Genomic DNA, 21,228 nt, shown 5'->3' on the forward strand with positions numbered 1-21,228 from the left:
AATGGTTCATTGTTAAAGTGTAATGTAATATAATGTAATGTTATGTAATGCCATGTATTACTCACAGAATACCTCTGCATGGTAGGGATGGAATATTTAACTCTGACACAGCCCTTTGCAGGAGGTTGCTGAGGGGTAGGGGCTGGCTCCACCCCTAGCTCTATAGTGTCCTAGAAGAGCCTGAGGAGGGAGTTGGGAGAGGAAGAAGGCAAAGTCCATGTGCTCTCTCCCCCTAGCTCTCTTTTTTATTGCAGCAAGAGAGAAAGAAGAGCAAGGAGACGGTTGAGAAATCACCTCTGAGGGTTAATACAGACTTTACTGCAATGGAGGGAATACAGTTAATGGGGAACCTGTCATCTGGATTTTGTGCATAGAGCTAAGGACATGGGCTGCTAGATGGCCGCTAGCACATCCGCAATACCCAGTCCCCATAGCTCTGTGTGCTTTAATTGTGTATAAAAAACGATTTGATACATATGCAAATTAACCTGAGATGAGTCAGAGCCTGAAAATATGACTCTTCTCTGGTCACACAAGTAAGATATGACTCTTTTATGTTAATTTGCATATTTTTTACACAATAAAAGCACACAGAGCTATGGGGACTGGGTACTGCGGATGTGCTAGCGGCCATCTAGCAACCCATGTCCTCAGCTCTATTCCCAAAATCCTGGTGACAGGTTCCCTTTAGGACACCCTACACACTTCAGTAATGAACTGGCCAGTCATATTATTCAACCTGTACGCCGCCATGTGCATTACAGGTATAACTGTAAAAGTAAACTAAAGTTACCTACCATGGATTCTGCTGAGGGAGAGACTTTTGCAAGATAGCATACCAAGAGGGTCAATATTCCCATCCCATCCTTGCCTGAATCCATACAACACTATCTGGGAGAGATTTGTACTGTGTACAATTGGAACTGTGTTTTGCTATAGCTGGATGTATTACAACTATTTTGCACTACAGTAAAGAGAGATCTTCTTCTTCTAACTCTGGCCTGGTTCCTGACTCCTACATCATACACTGGCTATTGCACTTTACATGCCCTGCCTTGCACCTATCCAAACACCTAATATCACAAGCACTCCAGCTATTATCAGACAGGGGCACCAGAACCAGGGTGTACCCCAAGGGAAGCATGGATGCCCCCTCCCTGCACTGCACTGGCCTTCAGAAGCAACGGTGAGAGGACAGCCACTGTGATAGACTGTGTCATAATAGGAGCCACTACCACTCTCATCTTCCGGTCTGGTTTCTCAAGGGCTCGCTACAAATACATTGAGAAATTTGTTCAGAATGAGTGGTATGCAAAATAATTATTTGAAAATGTCTCAACTTAAAAAAAAAGTCATAGGCTTGGCAGAAATCTCACTGGGAGGCCTTACTAAGTTTTGCTCTGGGGTACTATTATTCATTGTAGGACCAACTGTGAAGAGAATGGCATCTTTAAATGTGTATTCCAGTTAGAAACACATCACTTTTCCACTGGATGGGTAATAAATGGTAGATAAGTATGGATCCTTCATCTGGAACCCACACAAGGGGACCTACATCCACCTGGCCACACAACAGCAGTCAGGAGGAGTTTGAATAAAGCGATGGCCGAGAATACATGCCACCACTCTATACAAACTATATGTGAGTTGCAGAAGCAGCCAAATGTCAGACCTCACCCATCTAATATTTGCCACCTACTCATTGGATATGTGATAAATATTTCTAGTTGGAATACCCCTTTAAGTCTAGCTAAGAGGTAAATAAATGGAGGTAAAAGTAAAAATCCAGGTTAGATGAGATATGGACCAATGCACTCTGAATTGTTTTTAGTAGACGCCATTCAGAACTAGACCCAGCCTCGAATGAGAAAATTCTTATACTATATCTTATATACGTTACTGACTAGAGCTGCAAATGTGAGGTTCTTAGCGCACATTTTGATCAAATTGTGCGAGCCCATCTGCCACGTCAAGGCGACCTCATTCAGATGGGTCCCTACACTAAGACTTTATGTATAAGAAATACTCTACCCCTCCTACAGATGAGATCCCAGAGATCACGTTCTTAGAGACTGCACTGGAACAGTGAGTATAGAAGAAGGTTATCTCCTGCTCTATAAAGTGTTAGTGTAGAGACCCATCTTAAAAAAGCCACAAAGTGGTCGATGGTGGTCAATATTACCGTGTCTTGTTTTATACACAGGCCCTACAGGAGCAGAGACACGGTGCTGCTGGGGGCCAAACAGAACGGCCTTCGAGGCCACAGATTGTGCAAACCTGTTCTAGAAAAACTACTATTACATTAAAGAGGGTATCTAGGAAAAGATATTGATGACCTATCCTCAGATCTGTAGGGCCTCTTCCAAGGCCAGTGACATCACCCTACATTAGTCACGTGGCCTAGTTGCAGCTCAGCCCCATTCAAGTCAATGAGGGTGAGCTGCAATACCAATCACATAGCCGCCTGAAGCCTGCACCTGCTCCCTGGGACAGCTGATCATTATATTTTTCAGGAAAACCACTTTAAGTTTACAGTAATAGGGTTACCATGTACTACTACTGCTATATTCAGAAAATAAACATGTCAAATAAATATATACTTAAATGGGTTAAATTGGTTTTCTCATCGCAATGAGTTATGGTATATTACTGAGAGCTTTGGTATTGCTTCTAAAAATATACCATGGCTCCTGTAATTTAGCACTATTTATTCCTACAGTAATCCTGACACTAAGTATATTTAACAGACGCCAGTATAATAAATGTAAGCGTATTCATCACCGATGACACTGTATTAGTAACTGTTATTCATCCTGAGTCTATGTACGGGAACGCGCGACAAAACGCCCCAAAGAAGCTCAAGAACTTTTTCGAGCGTAGGGCATTTTTCAGCGCGTTCAAACGCGCTGTAAAACGCTCAAGTGTGAACCAGGGTTATAGGGAAGCATTGATTTTCATGTGTTGAGCGTTTTACAGCGCGTTTGAACGCGCTGTAAAACGCTTAGGTGTGAACCCAGCCTTAGCCTGGGTTCACACCTGAGCGTTCGCGATGGAGCGCTCTGTATGCGCGATTGTACCGGCGTTTACAATCGCATACAGAGACAAGCGAACGCCCATTGTCACGCGTTCCCAAAAGTCTATGTACGGGAACGCGCGACAAAACGCCCCAAAGAAGCTCAAGAGCTTTTTGGAGCGTCGGGCGTTTTACAGCGCGATCGTACGCGCTGTAAAAACGCCCAGGTGAGAACCATTCCCATAGGGAAGTATTGGTTTCTCCTTGTTGAACGTTTTACAGCGCGTAGGAACGCGCTGTAAAACGCTCAGGTGTGAACCCAGGGTTAGAGTTTGATCTTTCTCCTGACTTGTCCACATCAGCTTCTCTGTCAGTTCCATGTCACAGGAGATGCAGGAAACAGGCCCCATCAAGAAGGCTTGGAGGCCATGTATATATACCAGGTACCAATGCAGACATTCACATTTTTATTATATATACACACGAGAGATACTTATTATATAAGTGAAAACTACTTACATATATGGCTAAATATAAATATATATAGATATTCAACACCTATATAATACACAGGCAAGTGCTGCAGCTTCATTCTAGCCTTGTCGCAACACAGTCATCAGTCACATGTCCTAGAAACATGTCCTAGACGAGGTCAGGCCCATTTAAGTGAATTGAGCTGAGCTGCAATACCAAGCATTGCAACTATACAATGGATGGCGCTGTGCTTAGTAAGCTGTGAGATGGTCACAGTCCTCACCAGAGCGTGATAGCTTCCTCAAGCAGCTCATCAACGGGGTTGCCAGGTGTCAGACCCCCACCGATCTAGTATTGATGACCTGTGCTGAGGATGGGTCATCAATATCAAACACCCAAAAAAAAAGACCTCCCATTCCAGTGAAGTCCCTCATGTTCTGCAGAATTCAGAATGGAGACGTGTGGAGGGGTTTATAATCTATATAAACTTCAGCTCTGGGAAATACATTGATATTCGTGATAATGAACACATCTACGGTTTATATAGGAGGGAAATGTTCTGTTCAGTATGGAGCCATCTTGTATTTTCAGACCCTTCATGGAGACATGTGAGAAGATGACATCAGTGAGGGTCTGGGCACTGGAGACCCCATCAGTGTAGTCATTGGGGAGATTTATCAGTGGTGTAAAAGGAAATTGGCTTAGTTGCCTATAGCAACCAATCAAATTAGAACTTTCATTTTCCAAAGGAGCTCTGAAAATAAAACGTGGAATCTGATTGGCTGCTATTGGGCAACTAAGTCAGTTCTACTTTACACCAGTTTGATAAATCTCCCCCAGTGTTATTAGCGGTAAGGCTGTGTTCACATGACACTTGAAGCATCAGTTGGACTTATACGCCTGAAAATTCTCCTGACTACACTTGTGGCTGATTGGAGGTCTCCACCGTATGCAGCTGCATGCCTTATTATAGATGCATATGTCACCCATAGGCCACCATTGTAAAAACAGATATCACACGGTGTGTTTTTTGCAGTGTCCGACAGCGTGCAACACATTATTACAGCTACAATATATCACAGCTACTCTTCTAGCACTTGTCAGACCCATTGGAATCACCATCCCACCTCCCCCATTATCAGTTATGTCCTGTCTGTTGAGTGGCCATTTCTTCATCTCTTCCTCCTTATGATCAGCTCCTGGCCTCTTACCTCAGAGATCGCACAGTTACAAGAAGAAAGCTCAGAAGATGCCAAAGAAGTAACCGTAAAGTGATCTCCGCACTGAGCAGAGCCGAGCGCAGACGTCCATCTCCCCTCATCACTGACCAGTAACTGACTGCAGCCAACTGACAGCTTGTTGTTTTTCACATCAAGCAATCCTATTGGTTGTTGATCAATTCCCATGGTAACATATGCACTTGAAGATTTAAAGGGATATGACACTCCTACACATGTGACTGAGTTTACAACTTTAGGACTCGGCCATTCTTGAGGTCCACAAATTGCGGATCCACAAAACACGGACATCTGTCGTGTGCCTTCCGCATTTTGCGGAACAGAACTTCTAGCCCATAATAGAACCGTCCTATGCTTGTCCATTTTGCGGGGCCGCAGAACAAACAAACCGGTGCGGACATCTTTTAAAGCTCCATTGAAGTCAATGGGATCCGCATCGGACCCACAAAAAATGCAGATCGGATGCTTCACCTTTTTGTCTTGTATACAAAAAATATATAAGATAAACGGATGCCTCAGATGGATGCCATACAGTGGCATCCATCACCATAGAGTTCCATTGCAAAAATAAAAACATATACGTTAACGTATATGTTTTTTACCGGACTCTGCGGAAGGAAAAGCGGAGTGTACTGCTCTTTTTCCCAACATATACATTAAACGTGGGACAAAATCATGATGTGAACCCAGCCTAAACAGAGTTTATGACCAGTGACCTCCCTCTCCAGCTGTTTGCATGGACACATAGCTGTGGTTCACCTGATTCAAACGCGGTCTTTCTTTTGTTGATCTGAGGCTCCATTCCCAAGTAATTTAGGCATTTGGTGCAATGAGGGAGTCACCATTGCTCTTCTTTCACCCAGTCTCCGCTCCTTTCTGTGGTCTGTCTCTCCCTCGCTGCTTTAATTGACAGGGCCAGTCAGTGGCAAAGCAGCGAGAGAGCGGCTGACTACAGAAAGGAATGAAGCCTAAAAAGGCCTAATTTGAGTATTAAGAAAAAGTATCATAATTCTGTAACAGAGCCTCGAATCAACAAAAGAAAGACAGTGTTTGAATCAGGTGAACTAAAGTTATGTGTCTAGGCAAACAGCTGGATAGGAAGGTCGCACTAGACAGATTCCCTTTAGGCTAGGGCTACACTACAACATTGGTCATGCCCCAGCTGTCGCAGCCAGGATCGCAGAGTATCGGTGATCCCATAGAAATTAATGGGATCACCATAACAGTTGCAAGAAATCCAACACCGTTCATTCATTTCTATGGGATCACTGCTACTCTGCGATCCTGGCTGTGACAGCTGGGGCGCAACCCATGTCGCAGTGTAACCCTAGCCTTAAATCCATGCAGTTGGTGGTGCCATTCTTAAATTTATCTTCCTATCTTTATTTATGGTCATCTCTAGATGCTGAATTTACTTGTGAAGCAGTATAACAATTTATCCATGGGTGCTTCACTTGTATATCTCTGGAGGTTCACATTGTTACATACAGTATTATTATGGTTATTATTAGATCAATATCTTGTTTCATATAATTGTATATACAGGTGCAAGAAAAAGTATGTGAACCCTTTGGAATGATATGGATTTCTGCACAAATTGGTCATAAAATGTGATCTGATCTTCATCTAAGTCACAACAATAGACAATCACAGTCTGCTTAAACTAATAACACACAAATAATTAAATGTTACCATGTTTTTATTGAACACACAATGTAAACATTCACAGTGCAGGTGGAAAAAGTATGTGAACCCTTGGATTTAATAACTGGTTGAACCTCAACCAAACGTTTCCTGTAGTTGCAGATCAGACGTGCACAACAGTCAGGAGTAATTCTTGACCATTCCTCTTTACAGAACTGTTTGAGTTCAGCAATATTCTTGAGTTGTCTGGTGTGAATCGCTTTCTTGAGGTCTTGCCACAGCATCTCAATCGGGTTGAGGTCAGGACTCTGGCTGGGCCACTCCAGAAGGCGTATTTTCTTCTGTTTAAGCCATTCTGTTGCTGATTTACTTCTATGCTTTAGTCGTTGTCCTGTTGCAACACCCATCTTCTGTTGAGCTTCAGCTGGTGGACAGATGGCCATAAGTTCTCCTGCAAAATGTCTTGAAAAATGTGGGAATTCATTTTTCCTTTGATGATAGCAATCCGTCCAGGCCCTAATGCAGCAAAGCAGCCCCAAAACACCATACTTCACAGTTGGGATGAGGTTTTGATGTTGGTGTGCTGTGCCTCTTTTTCTCTACACATAGTGTTGTATGTTTCTTCCAAACAACTCAACTTTGGTTTCATCTGTCCACAGAATATTTTGCCAGTACTGCTGTGGAACATCCAGGTGCTCTTGTACAAACTGTAAATGAGCAGCAATGTTTTTTTTTTGGGACAGCAGTGGGTTCCTCTGTGGTATCTTCCCATGAAATCCATTCTTGTTTAGTGTTTTACGTATCATAGATTCGCTAACAGGGATGTTAGCACATGCCCAGAGACTTTTGTAAGTCTTTAGCTGACACTCTAGGATTCTTCTTCACCTCATTGAGCAGTCTGTGCTGTGCTCTTGCAGTCATCTTTACAGGACGGCCACTCATAGGAAGAGTAGCAGCAGTGCTGAACTTTCTCCATTTATAGACAATTTGTCTTACTGTGGACTGATGGACAGCAAGGCTTTTGAAGATACTTTTATAACCCTTTCCAGCTTTATGCAAGTCAACAATTCTTAATCGTAGGTCTTCTAAGAGCTCTTTTGCGAGAGGCATTATTCACATCAGGCAATGCTTCTTGTGAAAAGCAAACCCAGAACTGGTGTGTGTTTTTTATAGGACAGGGCAGCTGTAACCAACACCTCCAATCTCATCTCATTGATTGGAGTCCAGTTGGCTGACACCTCACTCCAATTAGCTCTTGGAGATGTCATTAGTATAGGGGTTCACCTTTTCCACCTGCGTTGTGAATGTTTACATGGTGTGTTCAATATAAACATGGTAACATTTAATTATTAGTTTAAGCAGATTGTGATGGTCTATTGTTGTGACTTAGATGAAGATAAGATCACATTTTATGACCAAATTGTGCAGAAATCCACATCATTCCAAAGGGTTCACATACTTTTTCTTGCAACTGTATTCTGTTTTTATTGAACACACCATGTAAACATTCACAGTGCAGGTGGAAAAAGTATGTGAACCCCTAGACCAGTGATAGGCAAACTGCGGCTCTCCAGCTGTTGCAGAACTACAACTCCCAGCATGCAAAGACTGCCTACAGCAGGGCATGGTGGGAGTTGTAGTTTTGCAACAGCTGGAGAGCCGCAGTTGGCCTGTCACTGTCCTAGACTAATGACATCTCTAAGAGCTAATTGGAGTGTGGTGTCAGCCAACTGGAGTCCAATCAATGAGATGAGCTTGGAGGTGTTGGTTACAGCTGCCCTACCCTATAAAAAACAGTATATGTGACCCTGTAGCTGCGTTATTGGCGTTGGGGGGAGCGGCAGTGGGAGTCAGGGAGGACCAGGGGAGCGGAAAACCCACCATGATAGCCCACAGTCTGATAGAAGCGAAGGGAGGGTGAGGAGTCCAAAGACGATTGTGTGCTGGACAGGACCTGGGAGCTGGATGGGGGTGCTCAGGAGGTGAAAACATCAGAAGGAGGATGGCAACAGGAATAAAGAGCAGAGGCCACGTACCTCGCAAAGAAAATCCAGGGCCACATGTGCTTCGGGATCTGGTAATGCTGCTGACGCTGTGGGTGGGTTGAGCCCAAAATGTTTAAGAGCTAAGCCGAGCTCGGCTGCCTCTACCTCTGCTGCACGAGTATGTCCCATCTGGCATATTTTCTCCATGCTGCCTAAAGACAAAAGCTTTGCATTGTGCAAGCTCTGCAAGAGCAAAATAAGATGTGGGCAGGCAAACACAAACACAGGAACCACAGATATTGAACCACATGAAGCGGCATCACCTCATCCCCATTGGGATGCAAACAGAAGTGACAGCTAGCCACCGCAGCAGGAGTTCCCTCCTTCTCCCCATGAATGATGTCATCCCTCTTATATTTATCTTAAATCAGACGCTGATGCTCATGCAGCAGGGGACCACAGTGACACATCTTGCTGTCTCCCCTACAGCTGTTGGGGAGACACAAAGGGAATCTACCATGGAAGAGGAGGATGATGAAGATGAGAATCTGCCACTGCAAGAGGAGGATTCGGAGGTGGAAGAGCAAGAGGACGATGATGAGGATGGCATCGGCCATGACACCGAATCATCTCAGTGGGGGCAGAGCCGGGAAGAACTAGCTCCTCGGGCACACTGGGCAGAAGGGCGACATGTATGCTCGTTTGCTTATGCAGTGATAGGCATATTGGTGACATTGATAATGATTACTGGATAGTTATGCTTTTAGACCCTCGCTACCAGGCCAAAATGGGGGAATGTTTTCCTTATGCAGAAAGGGAGAACAAATTACGTTGCTACCAGGAAACTTGCAGCTTGCGACAGCTTACAGCGAGTAGACACCTGCCACCAGCATGTCTGAAAGGGAGGCCCCTCTTTGCCCCCGCAGAGTAACCCCCCTTCTGCTGCCATGAGCAGCTGAAGCCGCAGTAGCAGCAGCCATTTCAGTCTCCTCAACATGATGAAGTAGTTTTTCCATGGGCTGCACCAGGCTGAGGCCAGTTAGCAAGCCGATAGCTCCCGCTTAAACGCCTAGGTTCGGTTCTACCTAAACTATGGCCAGTCTCTGTCGCATACCCTGTTCCCTGACCCCATGGATTTATGGGCAGGTAGACTGAAACAGTGACCTGAACTGGCACAGCATGCTCTCTTTCTTCTTTCTTGCCCAGCCTCCAGTGTCATCTCCGAGAGGATTTTCAGTGCCGCAGGGGTGTGGTGACACCAAAATGTACCAAATTGTCCGCCGCCAGTGCCATAACCTCACTTTTGTCAAAATGAACAAAGCCAGGATTCACTAGGATTGTCACAGTCCTCGAGCTGATTCCAATGAATAGATCTAGCCTTGCTGGCGGTGCCCCATCTTGTCACTGTTGCCGTCTGTCTGCCTACCATTACGTTCTGTAGGGCTGCTGCCTGCATCATGCAACTAATGCAACCTGCCAACCATCACGTTCTGTACGGCTGCTGCCGCCTCCATCGTGCCACTGCTGTCTGTCTGTTTACCATTACTTTCTTTACGGCTGCTGCTGCCGCCTCAATTATGCCACTGCTGTCTGTTTACCATCATATTCTGAAAGGCTGCTGCTGCCACCTCCATAATGCCAGTAATGCGACCATCAAGTTCTATACAGCTGCTGCTGCCTCCATCATGCCACTGCTGTCTTTTTACCATCACTTTCTGTACGGCTGCTGAAGCCACCTCCATCATGCCACTGCTGTCTGTTTACCATCACTTTCTGTACAGCTGCTGCTGCCACCTCCATCATGCCACTAATGCGACCTGCCAACCATCACATTCTGTACGGCTGCTGCTGCCGCCACATCCATCATACCACCACCGCCATCATGCCACTACTGCGACTTGCCGACTATCATCTTCCATAAGGCTGCTGCTGCTTCCATCATGCTGCTGCCTTTCTGCATGCACCATATGGCTGCTGCTGATCCTCGCTGTTAATCTCATACTACCACCACCATTAACGCAAAGCATCTGCTGCCACTATCACTACTACTACTACCCATAGACAGCCTTGTATGTTCCATGCTATACTGCTGTTTATCCTATAACACAGTGTGTGTTTTAAAAAAAATTGGTTATATACCAACTTTCAGGACAATTGGAGCAACTTCGGTTCGGCCCAAATCTATTTCGGTTCCGAACCGAACTTTTTTCAAAAATTCGGTGAACCGGACCCGAAATGAACCTCAGGTTCACTCATCCCTATCAAATACAATACAGACTGGCACCTATGCACTCCCCAACACGTGTTTCGCATTGCTAATATTTGGTGGTAGTGTGCATTTGTCATTTATATTGGTGTTGCTCTGCTCAGGTCGCCGGCTGTAAACTTCAATTTTGACGCCACTGCAGTCAATCACTGGCTGCAGCTGTGACCTGCTCCCCTTGTGTCAAATTAACATTTGTCATGATGCAAGGGAGGCAGGTTATTGCTGCCAACCCCAACGCCCCCCACCTCTTTAACGCACAACCCCTTTAAGCAAACAGGAAATAACTACACATTATGGTAACAGATAAAAGCTTATTTGACAGCAAACAGTAAAATATATAGAAATACAATAAAACAGGGCCATAATCATAATAAGACTGCTTCCTAGAAATATAAAATAAACATTTTACCAATAATCATTATGCCAATAGTTTATTTCATACTGACCCACAACCAGTGGCGTAGCTAGAAATTACTGGGCCCACAGCAAATTTTTTAATGTGGCCCCCCTCTCCCAGTAATTTTTTCGCAACCCCTTCCTTTCATGCCGCCCCCATTCCTGTGGCTAGTAAAGATCGCTCTCTAAGACCAGGCCCGGCAGCTGTTCTATCTGTGCTCTACACTGTCTATACTGTCACTGTATATGATGTCATTGTGTAATACTGTTGAGGGGGCCCTGACAAAATCTTTTAGTCCTCCTCTTCCTGGACGGGCCCCTTCTGGGTCAGGGCCCCAAAGCAGCCGCTTCCCCTATAGCTACGCCCCTGCCCACAACATTACGCAGTAAAAGCAGGTAATTGTAAGTTCACACTTCAGTTATTTGGTCAGTTATCTCCAGTTATCTCCTTCAGTTATTGTGAGCCAAAACGAGTAGTGAAGCCTACACAGAGGTCTAGTGTAATGTGAAGATCTGCACCTGTTCTGAGTTTTAGACCCGCACCTCGTTTTGGCTCACAATAACTGATCAAAATAACTGATCAAATAACTAAAGTGTGAACTAAGCCTAAGGCTACTTTCACACTAGCGTTCGTCGGTCCGCTCGTGAGCTCCGTTTGAAGGAGCTCACGAGCGGACCCGAACGCAGCCGTCCAGCCCTGATGCAGTCTGAATGGAGCGGATCCGCTCAGACTGCATCAGTCTGGCGGCGTTCAGCCTCCGCTCCGCTCGCCTCCGCACGGACAGGCGGACAGCCTAACGCTGCTTGCAGCATTCGGGTGTCCGCCTGGCCGTGCGGAGGCGTGCGGATCCGTCCAGACTTACAATGTAAGTCAATGGGGACGGATCCGTTTGAAGATGCCACAATATGGCTCAATCTTCAGGCGGATCCGTCCCCCATTGACTTTACATTGAAAGTCTGGACGGATCCGTACGAGGCTATTTTCACACTTAGCTGTTATATGCTAAAAATAATGCAGACGGATCCGTTCTGAACGGAGCCTCCGTCTGCATTATTATGATCGGATCCGTTCAGAACGGATCCGATCGAACGCTAGTGTGAAAGTAGCCTAACACGTACAATAAATATAAGAATTGTGCCAGTAACTGCATAGTTATAAATTGTAAGCAAGTATTTATTAAGCCATTAATCCACCATGATATCATGGATAGACCTGCATAAAGGCTATGGCTATCTTTTTATCATGGTATTTTGGGCTACAACTAATTTTTTGAAGCAGACCCTGCACATATTGTGTGTTGCTCCTAGTTAACTCTATGTGCATCAGCAACCAATGAGAGGAGCACACACACCTATATGTACCACCTTAAAGGGGTTATCCAATTTCTGAAACAGCCCCCCCCCCCCCCCCCCCCCCATGTGCCGGGCCCCTCACAGGTAATATACTTAACCCGCTCCCTGCGCCGCCCCTGGTTCCCGCCCTGCCGCTGCTACTTCTCCCTGCACACGAATGAAAACATCTGGTATCGGGGGAGCAGCTAATGGCAGGCGGGGGATGGGGGGGGGACGTCCCTAGCGTCTCCCCCGATGCTAGAGAGGCTTGACCCGTCCCTGCCTGCCTGTCACGGATGTGGTGAGGAGGGAAAACTCCACACTGAGCAGAAAGGGGACAAGAACTAGGCCTGGAAACTAGGGTAGAGGAGAAGGTCACCTCCTAGAACAACCCTAATCCAAGTTTTGACTAACTATCGATATGAACTGACCTTGATGGTAGGAAAGCTCATACACAGGAAGCTAGAGCCCTAACACACCCTGTAGGGCCCTGGTATAGGGACAGGACTTGAGACAACCTATTCCTCCACCAGAAGGATAAAAAGGAGTTTCCCTCAGGCCTAGATCCAAAAGACGGAAATACAACAAACAAAATACAAATAGGTAAGACGACACTTAACTTCACGGAGAGCAAAGGCAGCGCCAGGAGCTAAACCGAGATCCAACAACCAGCTAGCCCAGAATTCAGAAACTGAAGCTATAAACCGCACCCCAGAAGCGGTAAGCAGTAATAAATAGGGGAAGTTAAATGGCCAAACCAACAACACCTGCAAGAGGTATGGTCATTACCAAAACAACATAGACACAAATGATCCACAAGGAACCAGTCAGATTAACCCACGTGTTGCCAGTCTCTCTGATCTCCTGGCACCTGTCACGGGAGTGTCTGTGACAGTACCCCCCCTTCTACGGTGACCTCCGGGCACCCAGGACTGACCTTATCCGGGTGAGACTTGTGAAAGGCTTTCACCAAGTAACTGGCATTCACATCGGATGCTGGTACCCACATCCTCACTTCTGGTCCTTAACCCCTCCAGTGGACAAGATACTGAAGAGATCTACGGAAAACTCGAGAGTCGACTATCTTGGCGATCTGAAATCCCAAACTACCGTCCACCATGACAGGAGCGGGTGGCAAGGAAGACGGCTCCAAAGGTTCAACATATCTTTTCAACAAAGATTTGTGAAGCACATTATGAATTTTCAGGGCCTGAGGAAGTTCAAGACGAAAAGCTACAGGATTAATGATGGCAGTGATCTTGTATGAACCAATAAATCTTTCATGGACCCAAATTCCAAGAAGGTACCTTCGACCTAATGTTTCTTGTGGACAGCCACACAGAATCACCCCCACTTAGGTCCGGATCATTCATACGTTTCCTGTCAGTCACACGTTTATACTTGTTGCCCATACTCTTCAAATTATTTTTAATTTTTCGCCATATCGATGACAATGATGACGAAAAATATTCTTCCTCAGGGATACCAGAAGTATCAGAACCAGAAAATGTGCCAAACTTCGGGTGAAACCCATATGTCCCAAAAAACTGCGACTCACCAGTGGACTCCTGACTACGATCGTTTATGGCAAACTCTGCCAAAGACAAAAAAGAAGACATCTCCTCCTGGTTCTCAGATACAAAACATCTCAAGTAAGTCTCCAGACTCTGATTAGTGCGCTCCGTCTGTCCATTCGAGAATGAAAAGCCGAAGAAAAAGACAGTTGTATACCTAGTCGAGTACAGAACTCTTTCCAGAATCTGAAAACAAACTGAGTCCCATGATCTGAGACCACGTCAGAGGGAATGCCATGGAGTTTAACAATGTTGTCAACAAATACTTGTGGAAGTGTTTTAGCATTAGGTAGGCCCAGTAAAGCAATAAAGTGCTCCATTTAACTAAAGTGATCAACTACCACCAGAATAACTGTCTTTCCTGAAGAGTTAGGTAGATCAGTGATAAAATCCATGAATACGTGAGTCCATGGTACGGACTGTATAGGTAACGGAAGTAAAGATCCCGGAAGGCAGAGTATGTGTCACCTTAGCACGTACACAGGTGGTACAGGTACAGGCTGACACATAGTTCTTAACACACTAACGCCACCCCGGCCACCAGAATCTACGAAATATGAGGTCGGCAGTGGATCTGCTTCTAGGGTGTCCCGTAAGAACCGTACAATGATGTTCCTCAAACACCTTGTGACGCAATTCCGGTGGCACAAATAGTTTCCCAGAGGGACACCAATCTGGAGCGTCTCTCCCTGAGCCTCTAACACCTTCACCTCAAGCAGGGCTGGTTCTAGGTAAAATGGGGCCCTGGGGCGAAAAACAATAAGGGGCCCCCCATGACACTTGCTGATTTTAACATCCCGTATTAACTCTGGAGATTTAATTTATGGACGTTCATACAGAAGAAACTGTATATTGTGTGGCACAGTGTATGCTATATGTGTATAACAAACATATTTCACATGAAAACTTACTTGGTATGGCCCTTGGGGATCTCGGACACCACTTCAACACTTGGCCGGGGGCTCGGCGGAGCTGATGTTGTGTTTTATCCTAATGAGAAAGATTTCATAATAAGGATTTGGAGAAAGGGCAGAGGGATAGCAGAGCAGGGAGAGGCTGGTGCTGCTACCATGGGGGAGTAATAAAGCCCACCATAATGCCCCCCCAGTAGAAATAATTCTCCTTATAATGTGACAGCAAAAATTACCCCCTTGTAATGCCCCTATAATGTGGCAGTAAAAAATACCCCTATATAGTGCCCCCAGTAAATGCCCCCATAGTGCTCCTCTCCCCCTCCTTCCTAGTGCCCCCCATAATGTACCAGTATAAAATGCCCCATATATAGTGCCCCTGTAGATGCCCTCAGTGTCCCCCATAATTTGTAAGTATAAAATACCCCTTCATAGTGCCCCTGTAAATGACCCCATAGTACTCCTCTCCCACCTACCCACCATGTGTCACAGTATAAAATGCTACTGTACAGAGCCCCCCATATAAAATACTCCTTCTTTGTGCCTCTATAGTGCCCATAAATAATGTGCCAGTAAAATGTACCACCATAGATGCCCACCAATCATGTGCCAGTAATAAGAGCCCCCCACCATCTTGTCCCAGTAACAAGAGCCCCCCCATATCATGTGCCAGTAGCCAAAACCCCCCCTTTCATGTGTCAGTAGCCAGAGGCCCCCCCATCATGTTACAGTAGCCAAAGGCCCCCCCATCATTTTACAGTAGCCAGAGCCCCCCTATCATGTGTCAGTAGCCAGAGGCCCACCATCATGTTACAGTAGCCAGAGCCCCCCCATCATGTTACAGTAGCCAGAGGCCCCCCATCATGTTACAGTAGCCAGAGCCCCCCATCATGTGTCAGTAGCCAGAGGCGCCCCCATCATGTTACAGTAGCCAGAGCCCCCAATCATGTCAGTAGCCAGAGGCCCCCCCATCATGTTACAGTAGCCAGAGCCCCCCATCATGTGTCAGTAGCCAGAGGCGCCCCATCATGTTACAGTAGCCAGAGCGCCCCATCATGTTACAGTAGCCAGAGGCCCCCCCATCATGTTACAGTAGCCAGAGCCCCCCCATCATGTTACAGTAGCCAGAGCCCCCCATCATGTTACAGTAGCCAGAGCCCCCCATCATGTCAGTAGCCAGAGGCCCCCCCCATCATGTTACAGTAGCCAGAGCCCCCCCATCATGTGTCAGTAGCCAGAGGGCCCCCCCATCATGTGTCAGTAGCCAGAGGCCCCCCCATCATGTGTCAGTAGCCAGAGGCCCCCCCATCATGTGTCAGTAGCCAGAGGCCCCCCCATCATGTTACAGTCCTGTCCTGCTGCCGCTGGCCCCACTTGCCGCCACGGGGGACGGGGCCCACTTAAATATATTTAGTTGCGGGCCGGCGGGGGCCCCTTGCCTTAATGGACGCGCCGGCCCTGACCTCAAGTTCAGGGTAAAGAGTGAATACCACCACCCCTTTAGACAGTATGGGACTCGGATTTCCAAAATCACCACCTCCAGGAAAACTACATGACAAGGCCCCCGCCTTGACGTTCTTAACCCCAGGACAATAGGTGACAGTGAAATTGAATCTGGTGAAAAACAATGACCATCTGGCTCGTCTCGGGTTCAGTCGTTTTGCCGACTCCAGGTAAGCCACATTTTTGTGATCTGTGAACACCGTGATCGGATAAATCGCCCCTTCCAACCAATGATGCCACTCCTCAAAAGCCAGTTTAATGGCCAGTAACTCTCTGTTACCCACATCATAATTTCTTTCAGCGGGAGAGAGTTTTTTTTAAAGAAAAATGCACATGGTCGCCATTTACCAGGTGACGGGCCTTGCAACAAAATTGCTCCTACACCCACCTCGGACGCATCCACTTCCACAATGAAAGGTTGTGATACATCTGGCTGCATCAATATAGGGGCAGAAAAGAAGCATTCCTTAATCGCAGAAAAGGCTCGCAACGCCGAATCAGACCACACTGAGATATCCGTCCCTGTCAGTTAAGAGTTTTACTATTGTTGAATAATTCTATATACATTTTCAGTAATAGTTGGTGAAGCCTAAAAAACGCATATGAGCCTTCAGATTTTCGAGTCAATCCCAGTCCAATACAGCACAAACTTTCTCTGGATCCATTCAAAAACCCGAAGATGACAGCAGGTAACCCAAAAACAGCACCTCGTGTACAGTAAAAACACATTTCTCTAATTTTGCGTACAATTTATTGTCCCTTAGGATCTGTAACACCTGTCTCACATGATCCTGATGTGTTTCCACGTCTGGAGAATAAATATGAATGTCATCTAAATACACGACTAAAAACCTCCCCACCAGGTGATGAAAAATGTCATTCACAAAGTGTTGGAACACCACAGGAGCATTGGTCAACCCGAAAGGCATGACCAGGTTCTCAAAGTGCCCCTCAGGAGTATTAACTCCTTAAGGACATAGCCTTATTTCACCGTAAAGGGAGTCTGTCACCTACATAACATGTTTTAAACTGATGATATAGCTCTGTGGGAGGCAGATCCATAACACTGATGGTACCCATGTTTAGTTTTTCAGAGCCTCCAAAGTACCTAAAATAAAGTTTTAAAAATATGCAAAATTACCCATCGCAAGTGCCCAGGGGCAGAGTGTGTGCTGCAAGTGCCCAGTGCTCCCCGCCTTACTTGCTCCTGACTCCTCCCCTCTGTATCGTCCGGCCAGCCTTGCATCCTTGCTGGGTCATTTTCGTCTCCATTTGTAGTCCAGAGCCTGTGCGCTTTACCGCCGGTGTACGTAACTGGCACATGCGCACAGCATATCAGTATGCCTCTGCCCACAGTGGGCAATGTACTGCGCATGCCCGGACCCTGTGGTGAAGCGAACAGGCACTAGATTATGAATGGAGATGAGAATGACGCCACAAGGATACAGGGCTGGCCAGACAATACAGAGGGGAGGAGTCAGGAGCAAGTAAGGCGGGGAATACTGGGCACTTGCAGCACACTCTCCGCCCCTTGGCACTTGCGATAGGTAATTTGCATATTTTTAAAACTTTATTTTTAGGTACTTTGGAGGCTCTGAAAAACTAAACATAGGTACCATCAGTGTTATGGATCTGCCCCCCACAGAGCTATATCATCAGTTTAAAACATGTTATGTAGGTGACAGACTCCCTTTTAGGACCAGGCCATTTTTTGACCAGTGTCACTTTAAGTGGTGATAACTTTAAAATGCTTTGACTTATCCAGGCCATTCTGAGATAGTTTTTTCATCAATATATTGTACTTCATGACACTGGTAAAATGGAGTAAAAAATAATAATTTTTATTTTTTTTAAAATACCAAATTTGCCCAAAATTTGGAGAAATTAGCAAATTTCCAAGTTTTAATTTCTCTACTTCTATAATACATAGTAATACCTACAAAAATAGTTATTACTTTACATTCCCCATATGTCTACTTCATGTTAGGATCATTTTGGGAATTACATTTTATTTTTGGGGGACGTTACAAGGCTTAGAAGTTTAGAAGTAAATCTTGAAATGTCTCAGAAATTTTCAAAAACCAACTTTTTAAGGACCAGTTCGGGTCTGAAGTCATTTTGTGAGGCTTGCCTAATAGAAACCACCCAAAAATGTTCCACAAGAATTAATGGAAAATAGAGATACAATTTCAAAATTTCACTTTTTTGGCAGATTTTCCATTTCAATTTTTTTTTCCAGTTACAAAGCAAGGGTTAACAGCCAAACAAAACTCAATATTTATGGCCCTGATTCTGTAATTTACAGAAACACCCCATATGTGGTCGTAAACTGCTGTACGGGCATACGGCAGGGCACAGAAGTAAAGGAATGCCATATGGTTTTTGGAAGGCAGATTTTGCTGAACTGGTTTTTTGACACCATGTCCCATTTGAAGCCCCCCTGATGCACCCCTAGAGTAGAAACTCCAAAAAAGTGACCCCATCTAAGAAACTACACCCCTCAAGGTATTCAAAACTGATTTTACAAACATTGTTAACCCTTTAGGTGTTCCAAAAGAATTAATGGAAAATAGAGATACAATTTCAAAATGTAACTTTTTGAGCAGATTTTTCATTTTAATATTTTTTCCCCCAGTTACAAAGCAAGGGTTAACAGCCAAACAAAACTCAATATTTATTGCCCTGATTCTGCAGTTTACAGAAACACCCCATATGTGGTCGTAAACTGCTGTAAGGGCACACGGCAGGGCGCAGAAGGAAAGGAATGCCATACGGTTTTTGGAAGGCAGATTTTGCTGGACTGTTTTTTTTCACACCATGTCCCATTTGAAGCCCCCCTGAAGCACCCCTAGAGTAGAAACTCCAAAAAAAGTGACCCCATTTTAGAAACTACAGGATAGGGTGGAAGTTTTGTTGGTACTAGTTTAGGGTATATATTATTTTTGGTTGCTCTATATTAGACTTTTTGTGAGGCAAGGTAACAAGATTTTTTTTGTTATTTACATTTATCTGACAGGTTAGATCATGTGGCATTTTTAAAGAGCAGGTTGTCACGGACGCGGAGATACCGAATATGTATACAACTTTTTTATTTATGTAAGTTTTACACAACAATTTCATTTTTGAAACAAAAAAAAACATGTTTTAGTGTCTCCATAGTCTGAGAGCCATTAATTTTTTTTGTTTTTGGGCGATTATCTTGGGTAGGGTATGATTTTTGCGGGATGAGTTGACAGTTTGATTGGCACTATTTTGGGGTGCATATGACTTTTTGATCGCTTGCTATTACACTTTTTGTGATGTACTGGTGACAAAAAATTGTTTATTTAGCACAGTTTTTATTTTTTATGGTGTTCATCTGAGGCGTTAGGTCATGTGATATTTTTATAGAGTCGGTCGATACGGACCCGGCGATACCTAATATGTATAAAAAAAAAATATTTATGTAAGTTTTACACAATAATATCATTTTTTAAACAAAAAAAAATAGCATGTTTTAGTGTCTCCATATTCTGAGAGCCATAGTTTTTCAGCTTTTGGGCCATTATCTTAAGTAGGGTCTCATTTTTTGTGGGATGAGAGGACGGTTTGATTGGCACTATTTTGGGGTGCATATGACTTTTTGATCGCTTGCTATTACACTTTTTGTGATGTAAGGTGACAAAAAATGGTTTATTTAGCACAGTTTTTATTTTTTATGGTGTTCATCTGAGGGGTTAGGTCATGTGATATTTTTTATAGAGCCGGTCGATACGGATGCGGCGATACCTAATATGTATACTTTTTTATGTACGTTTTACACAATAACAGCTTTTTTAAAACAAAAAAAAAAATTTGGTTTTAGTGTCTCCATATTCTGAGCCATAGTTTTTTATTTTTTGGGCGATTGTCTCAGGTATTATTTTTTTGCAGGATAAGGTGATGGTTAGATTGGTACTATTTTGGTGGGTGTACGTCTTTTTGATCGCTTGCTGTTGTACTTTTTGTGATGTAAGGTGACAAAAAATGGTTTATGTAACACAGTTTTTATTTTTTATGGTGTTCATCTGAGGGGTTAGGTCATGTGATATGTTTATAGAGCCGGTCGATACGCACGCCGCGATACCTAATATGTCTATATATTTTTTTTCCCCTATTTTTTACCAATTTTCTTTTTACTTTATTTGGGGAAAATTACGTTTTTGTTTATTTTTACTTGAAACTTTCAATTTTTTTGGGGGGGGGAAACTTTATATTTTTTGTCCTACTTTGGGACTTCAGCTTTTGGGGGTCTGATCCTTTACAATGCATTCCAATACTTCTGTATTGGAATGCATTGGCTGTATGAGTAATACTGTGTGTATTACTCATACAGCTTCTGGCCTGTGAGATCCAGGGGGCTGGATCTCACAGGCACGTCACAGGAAGGCAGCGGCAATGCCTCAGGAAGACATCAAGCTGCCTTCCATGCCATCGGGTCCCCCCATGGGGACCCGATGGCACGGCCGCCGCCCGCACCATAAAAAGCCGCAAACCGCAGGTCTGAATTGACCTGCGGTTTGCAGCGATCGCCGACATGGGGGGTCATGGGACCCCGCGCGCATTTAGCCGAGGTGCCTGCTCAATGATTTGAGCAGGCATCGGCTTCCGATCACCACCCGCCAGTGTTCGGAAATACACAGGACATACGGTACGCCCTGTGTCCTTAAGTACCAGGACATCAGGGCGTACCTGTACGCCCTGTGTCCTGAAGAGGTTAAAAGCCGTCTTCCATTCAACCCCTTCCTTGATCCTAACCAGATTATATGTCCCCCTTAGGTCAAACTTGGAGAACACCTTGGCGCCAATAATTTGGTTAAACAAATCAGGTATCAAAGGAAGAGGGTAAGATCACGGACAGTAATCAGAGTTCA

This window comes from Bufo gargarizans, chromosome 4, assembly GCF_014858855.1.
Source record: "Bufo gargarizans isolate SCDJY-AF-19 chromosome 4, ASM1485885v1, whole genome shotgun sequence".
Classification (NCBI taxonomy): domain Eukaryota; kingdom Metazoa; phylum Chordata; class Amphibia; order Anura; family Bufonidae; genus Bufo; species Bufo gargarizans.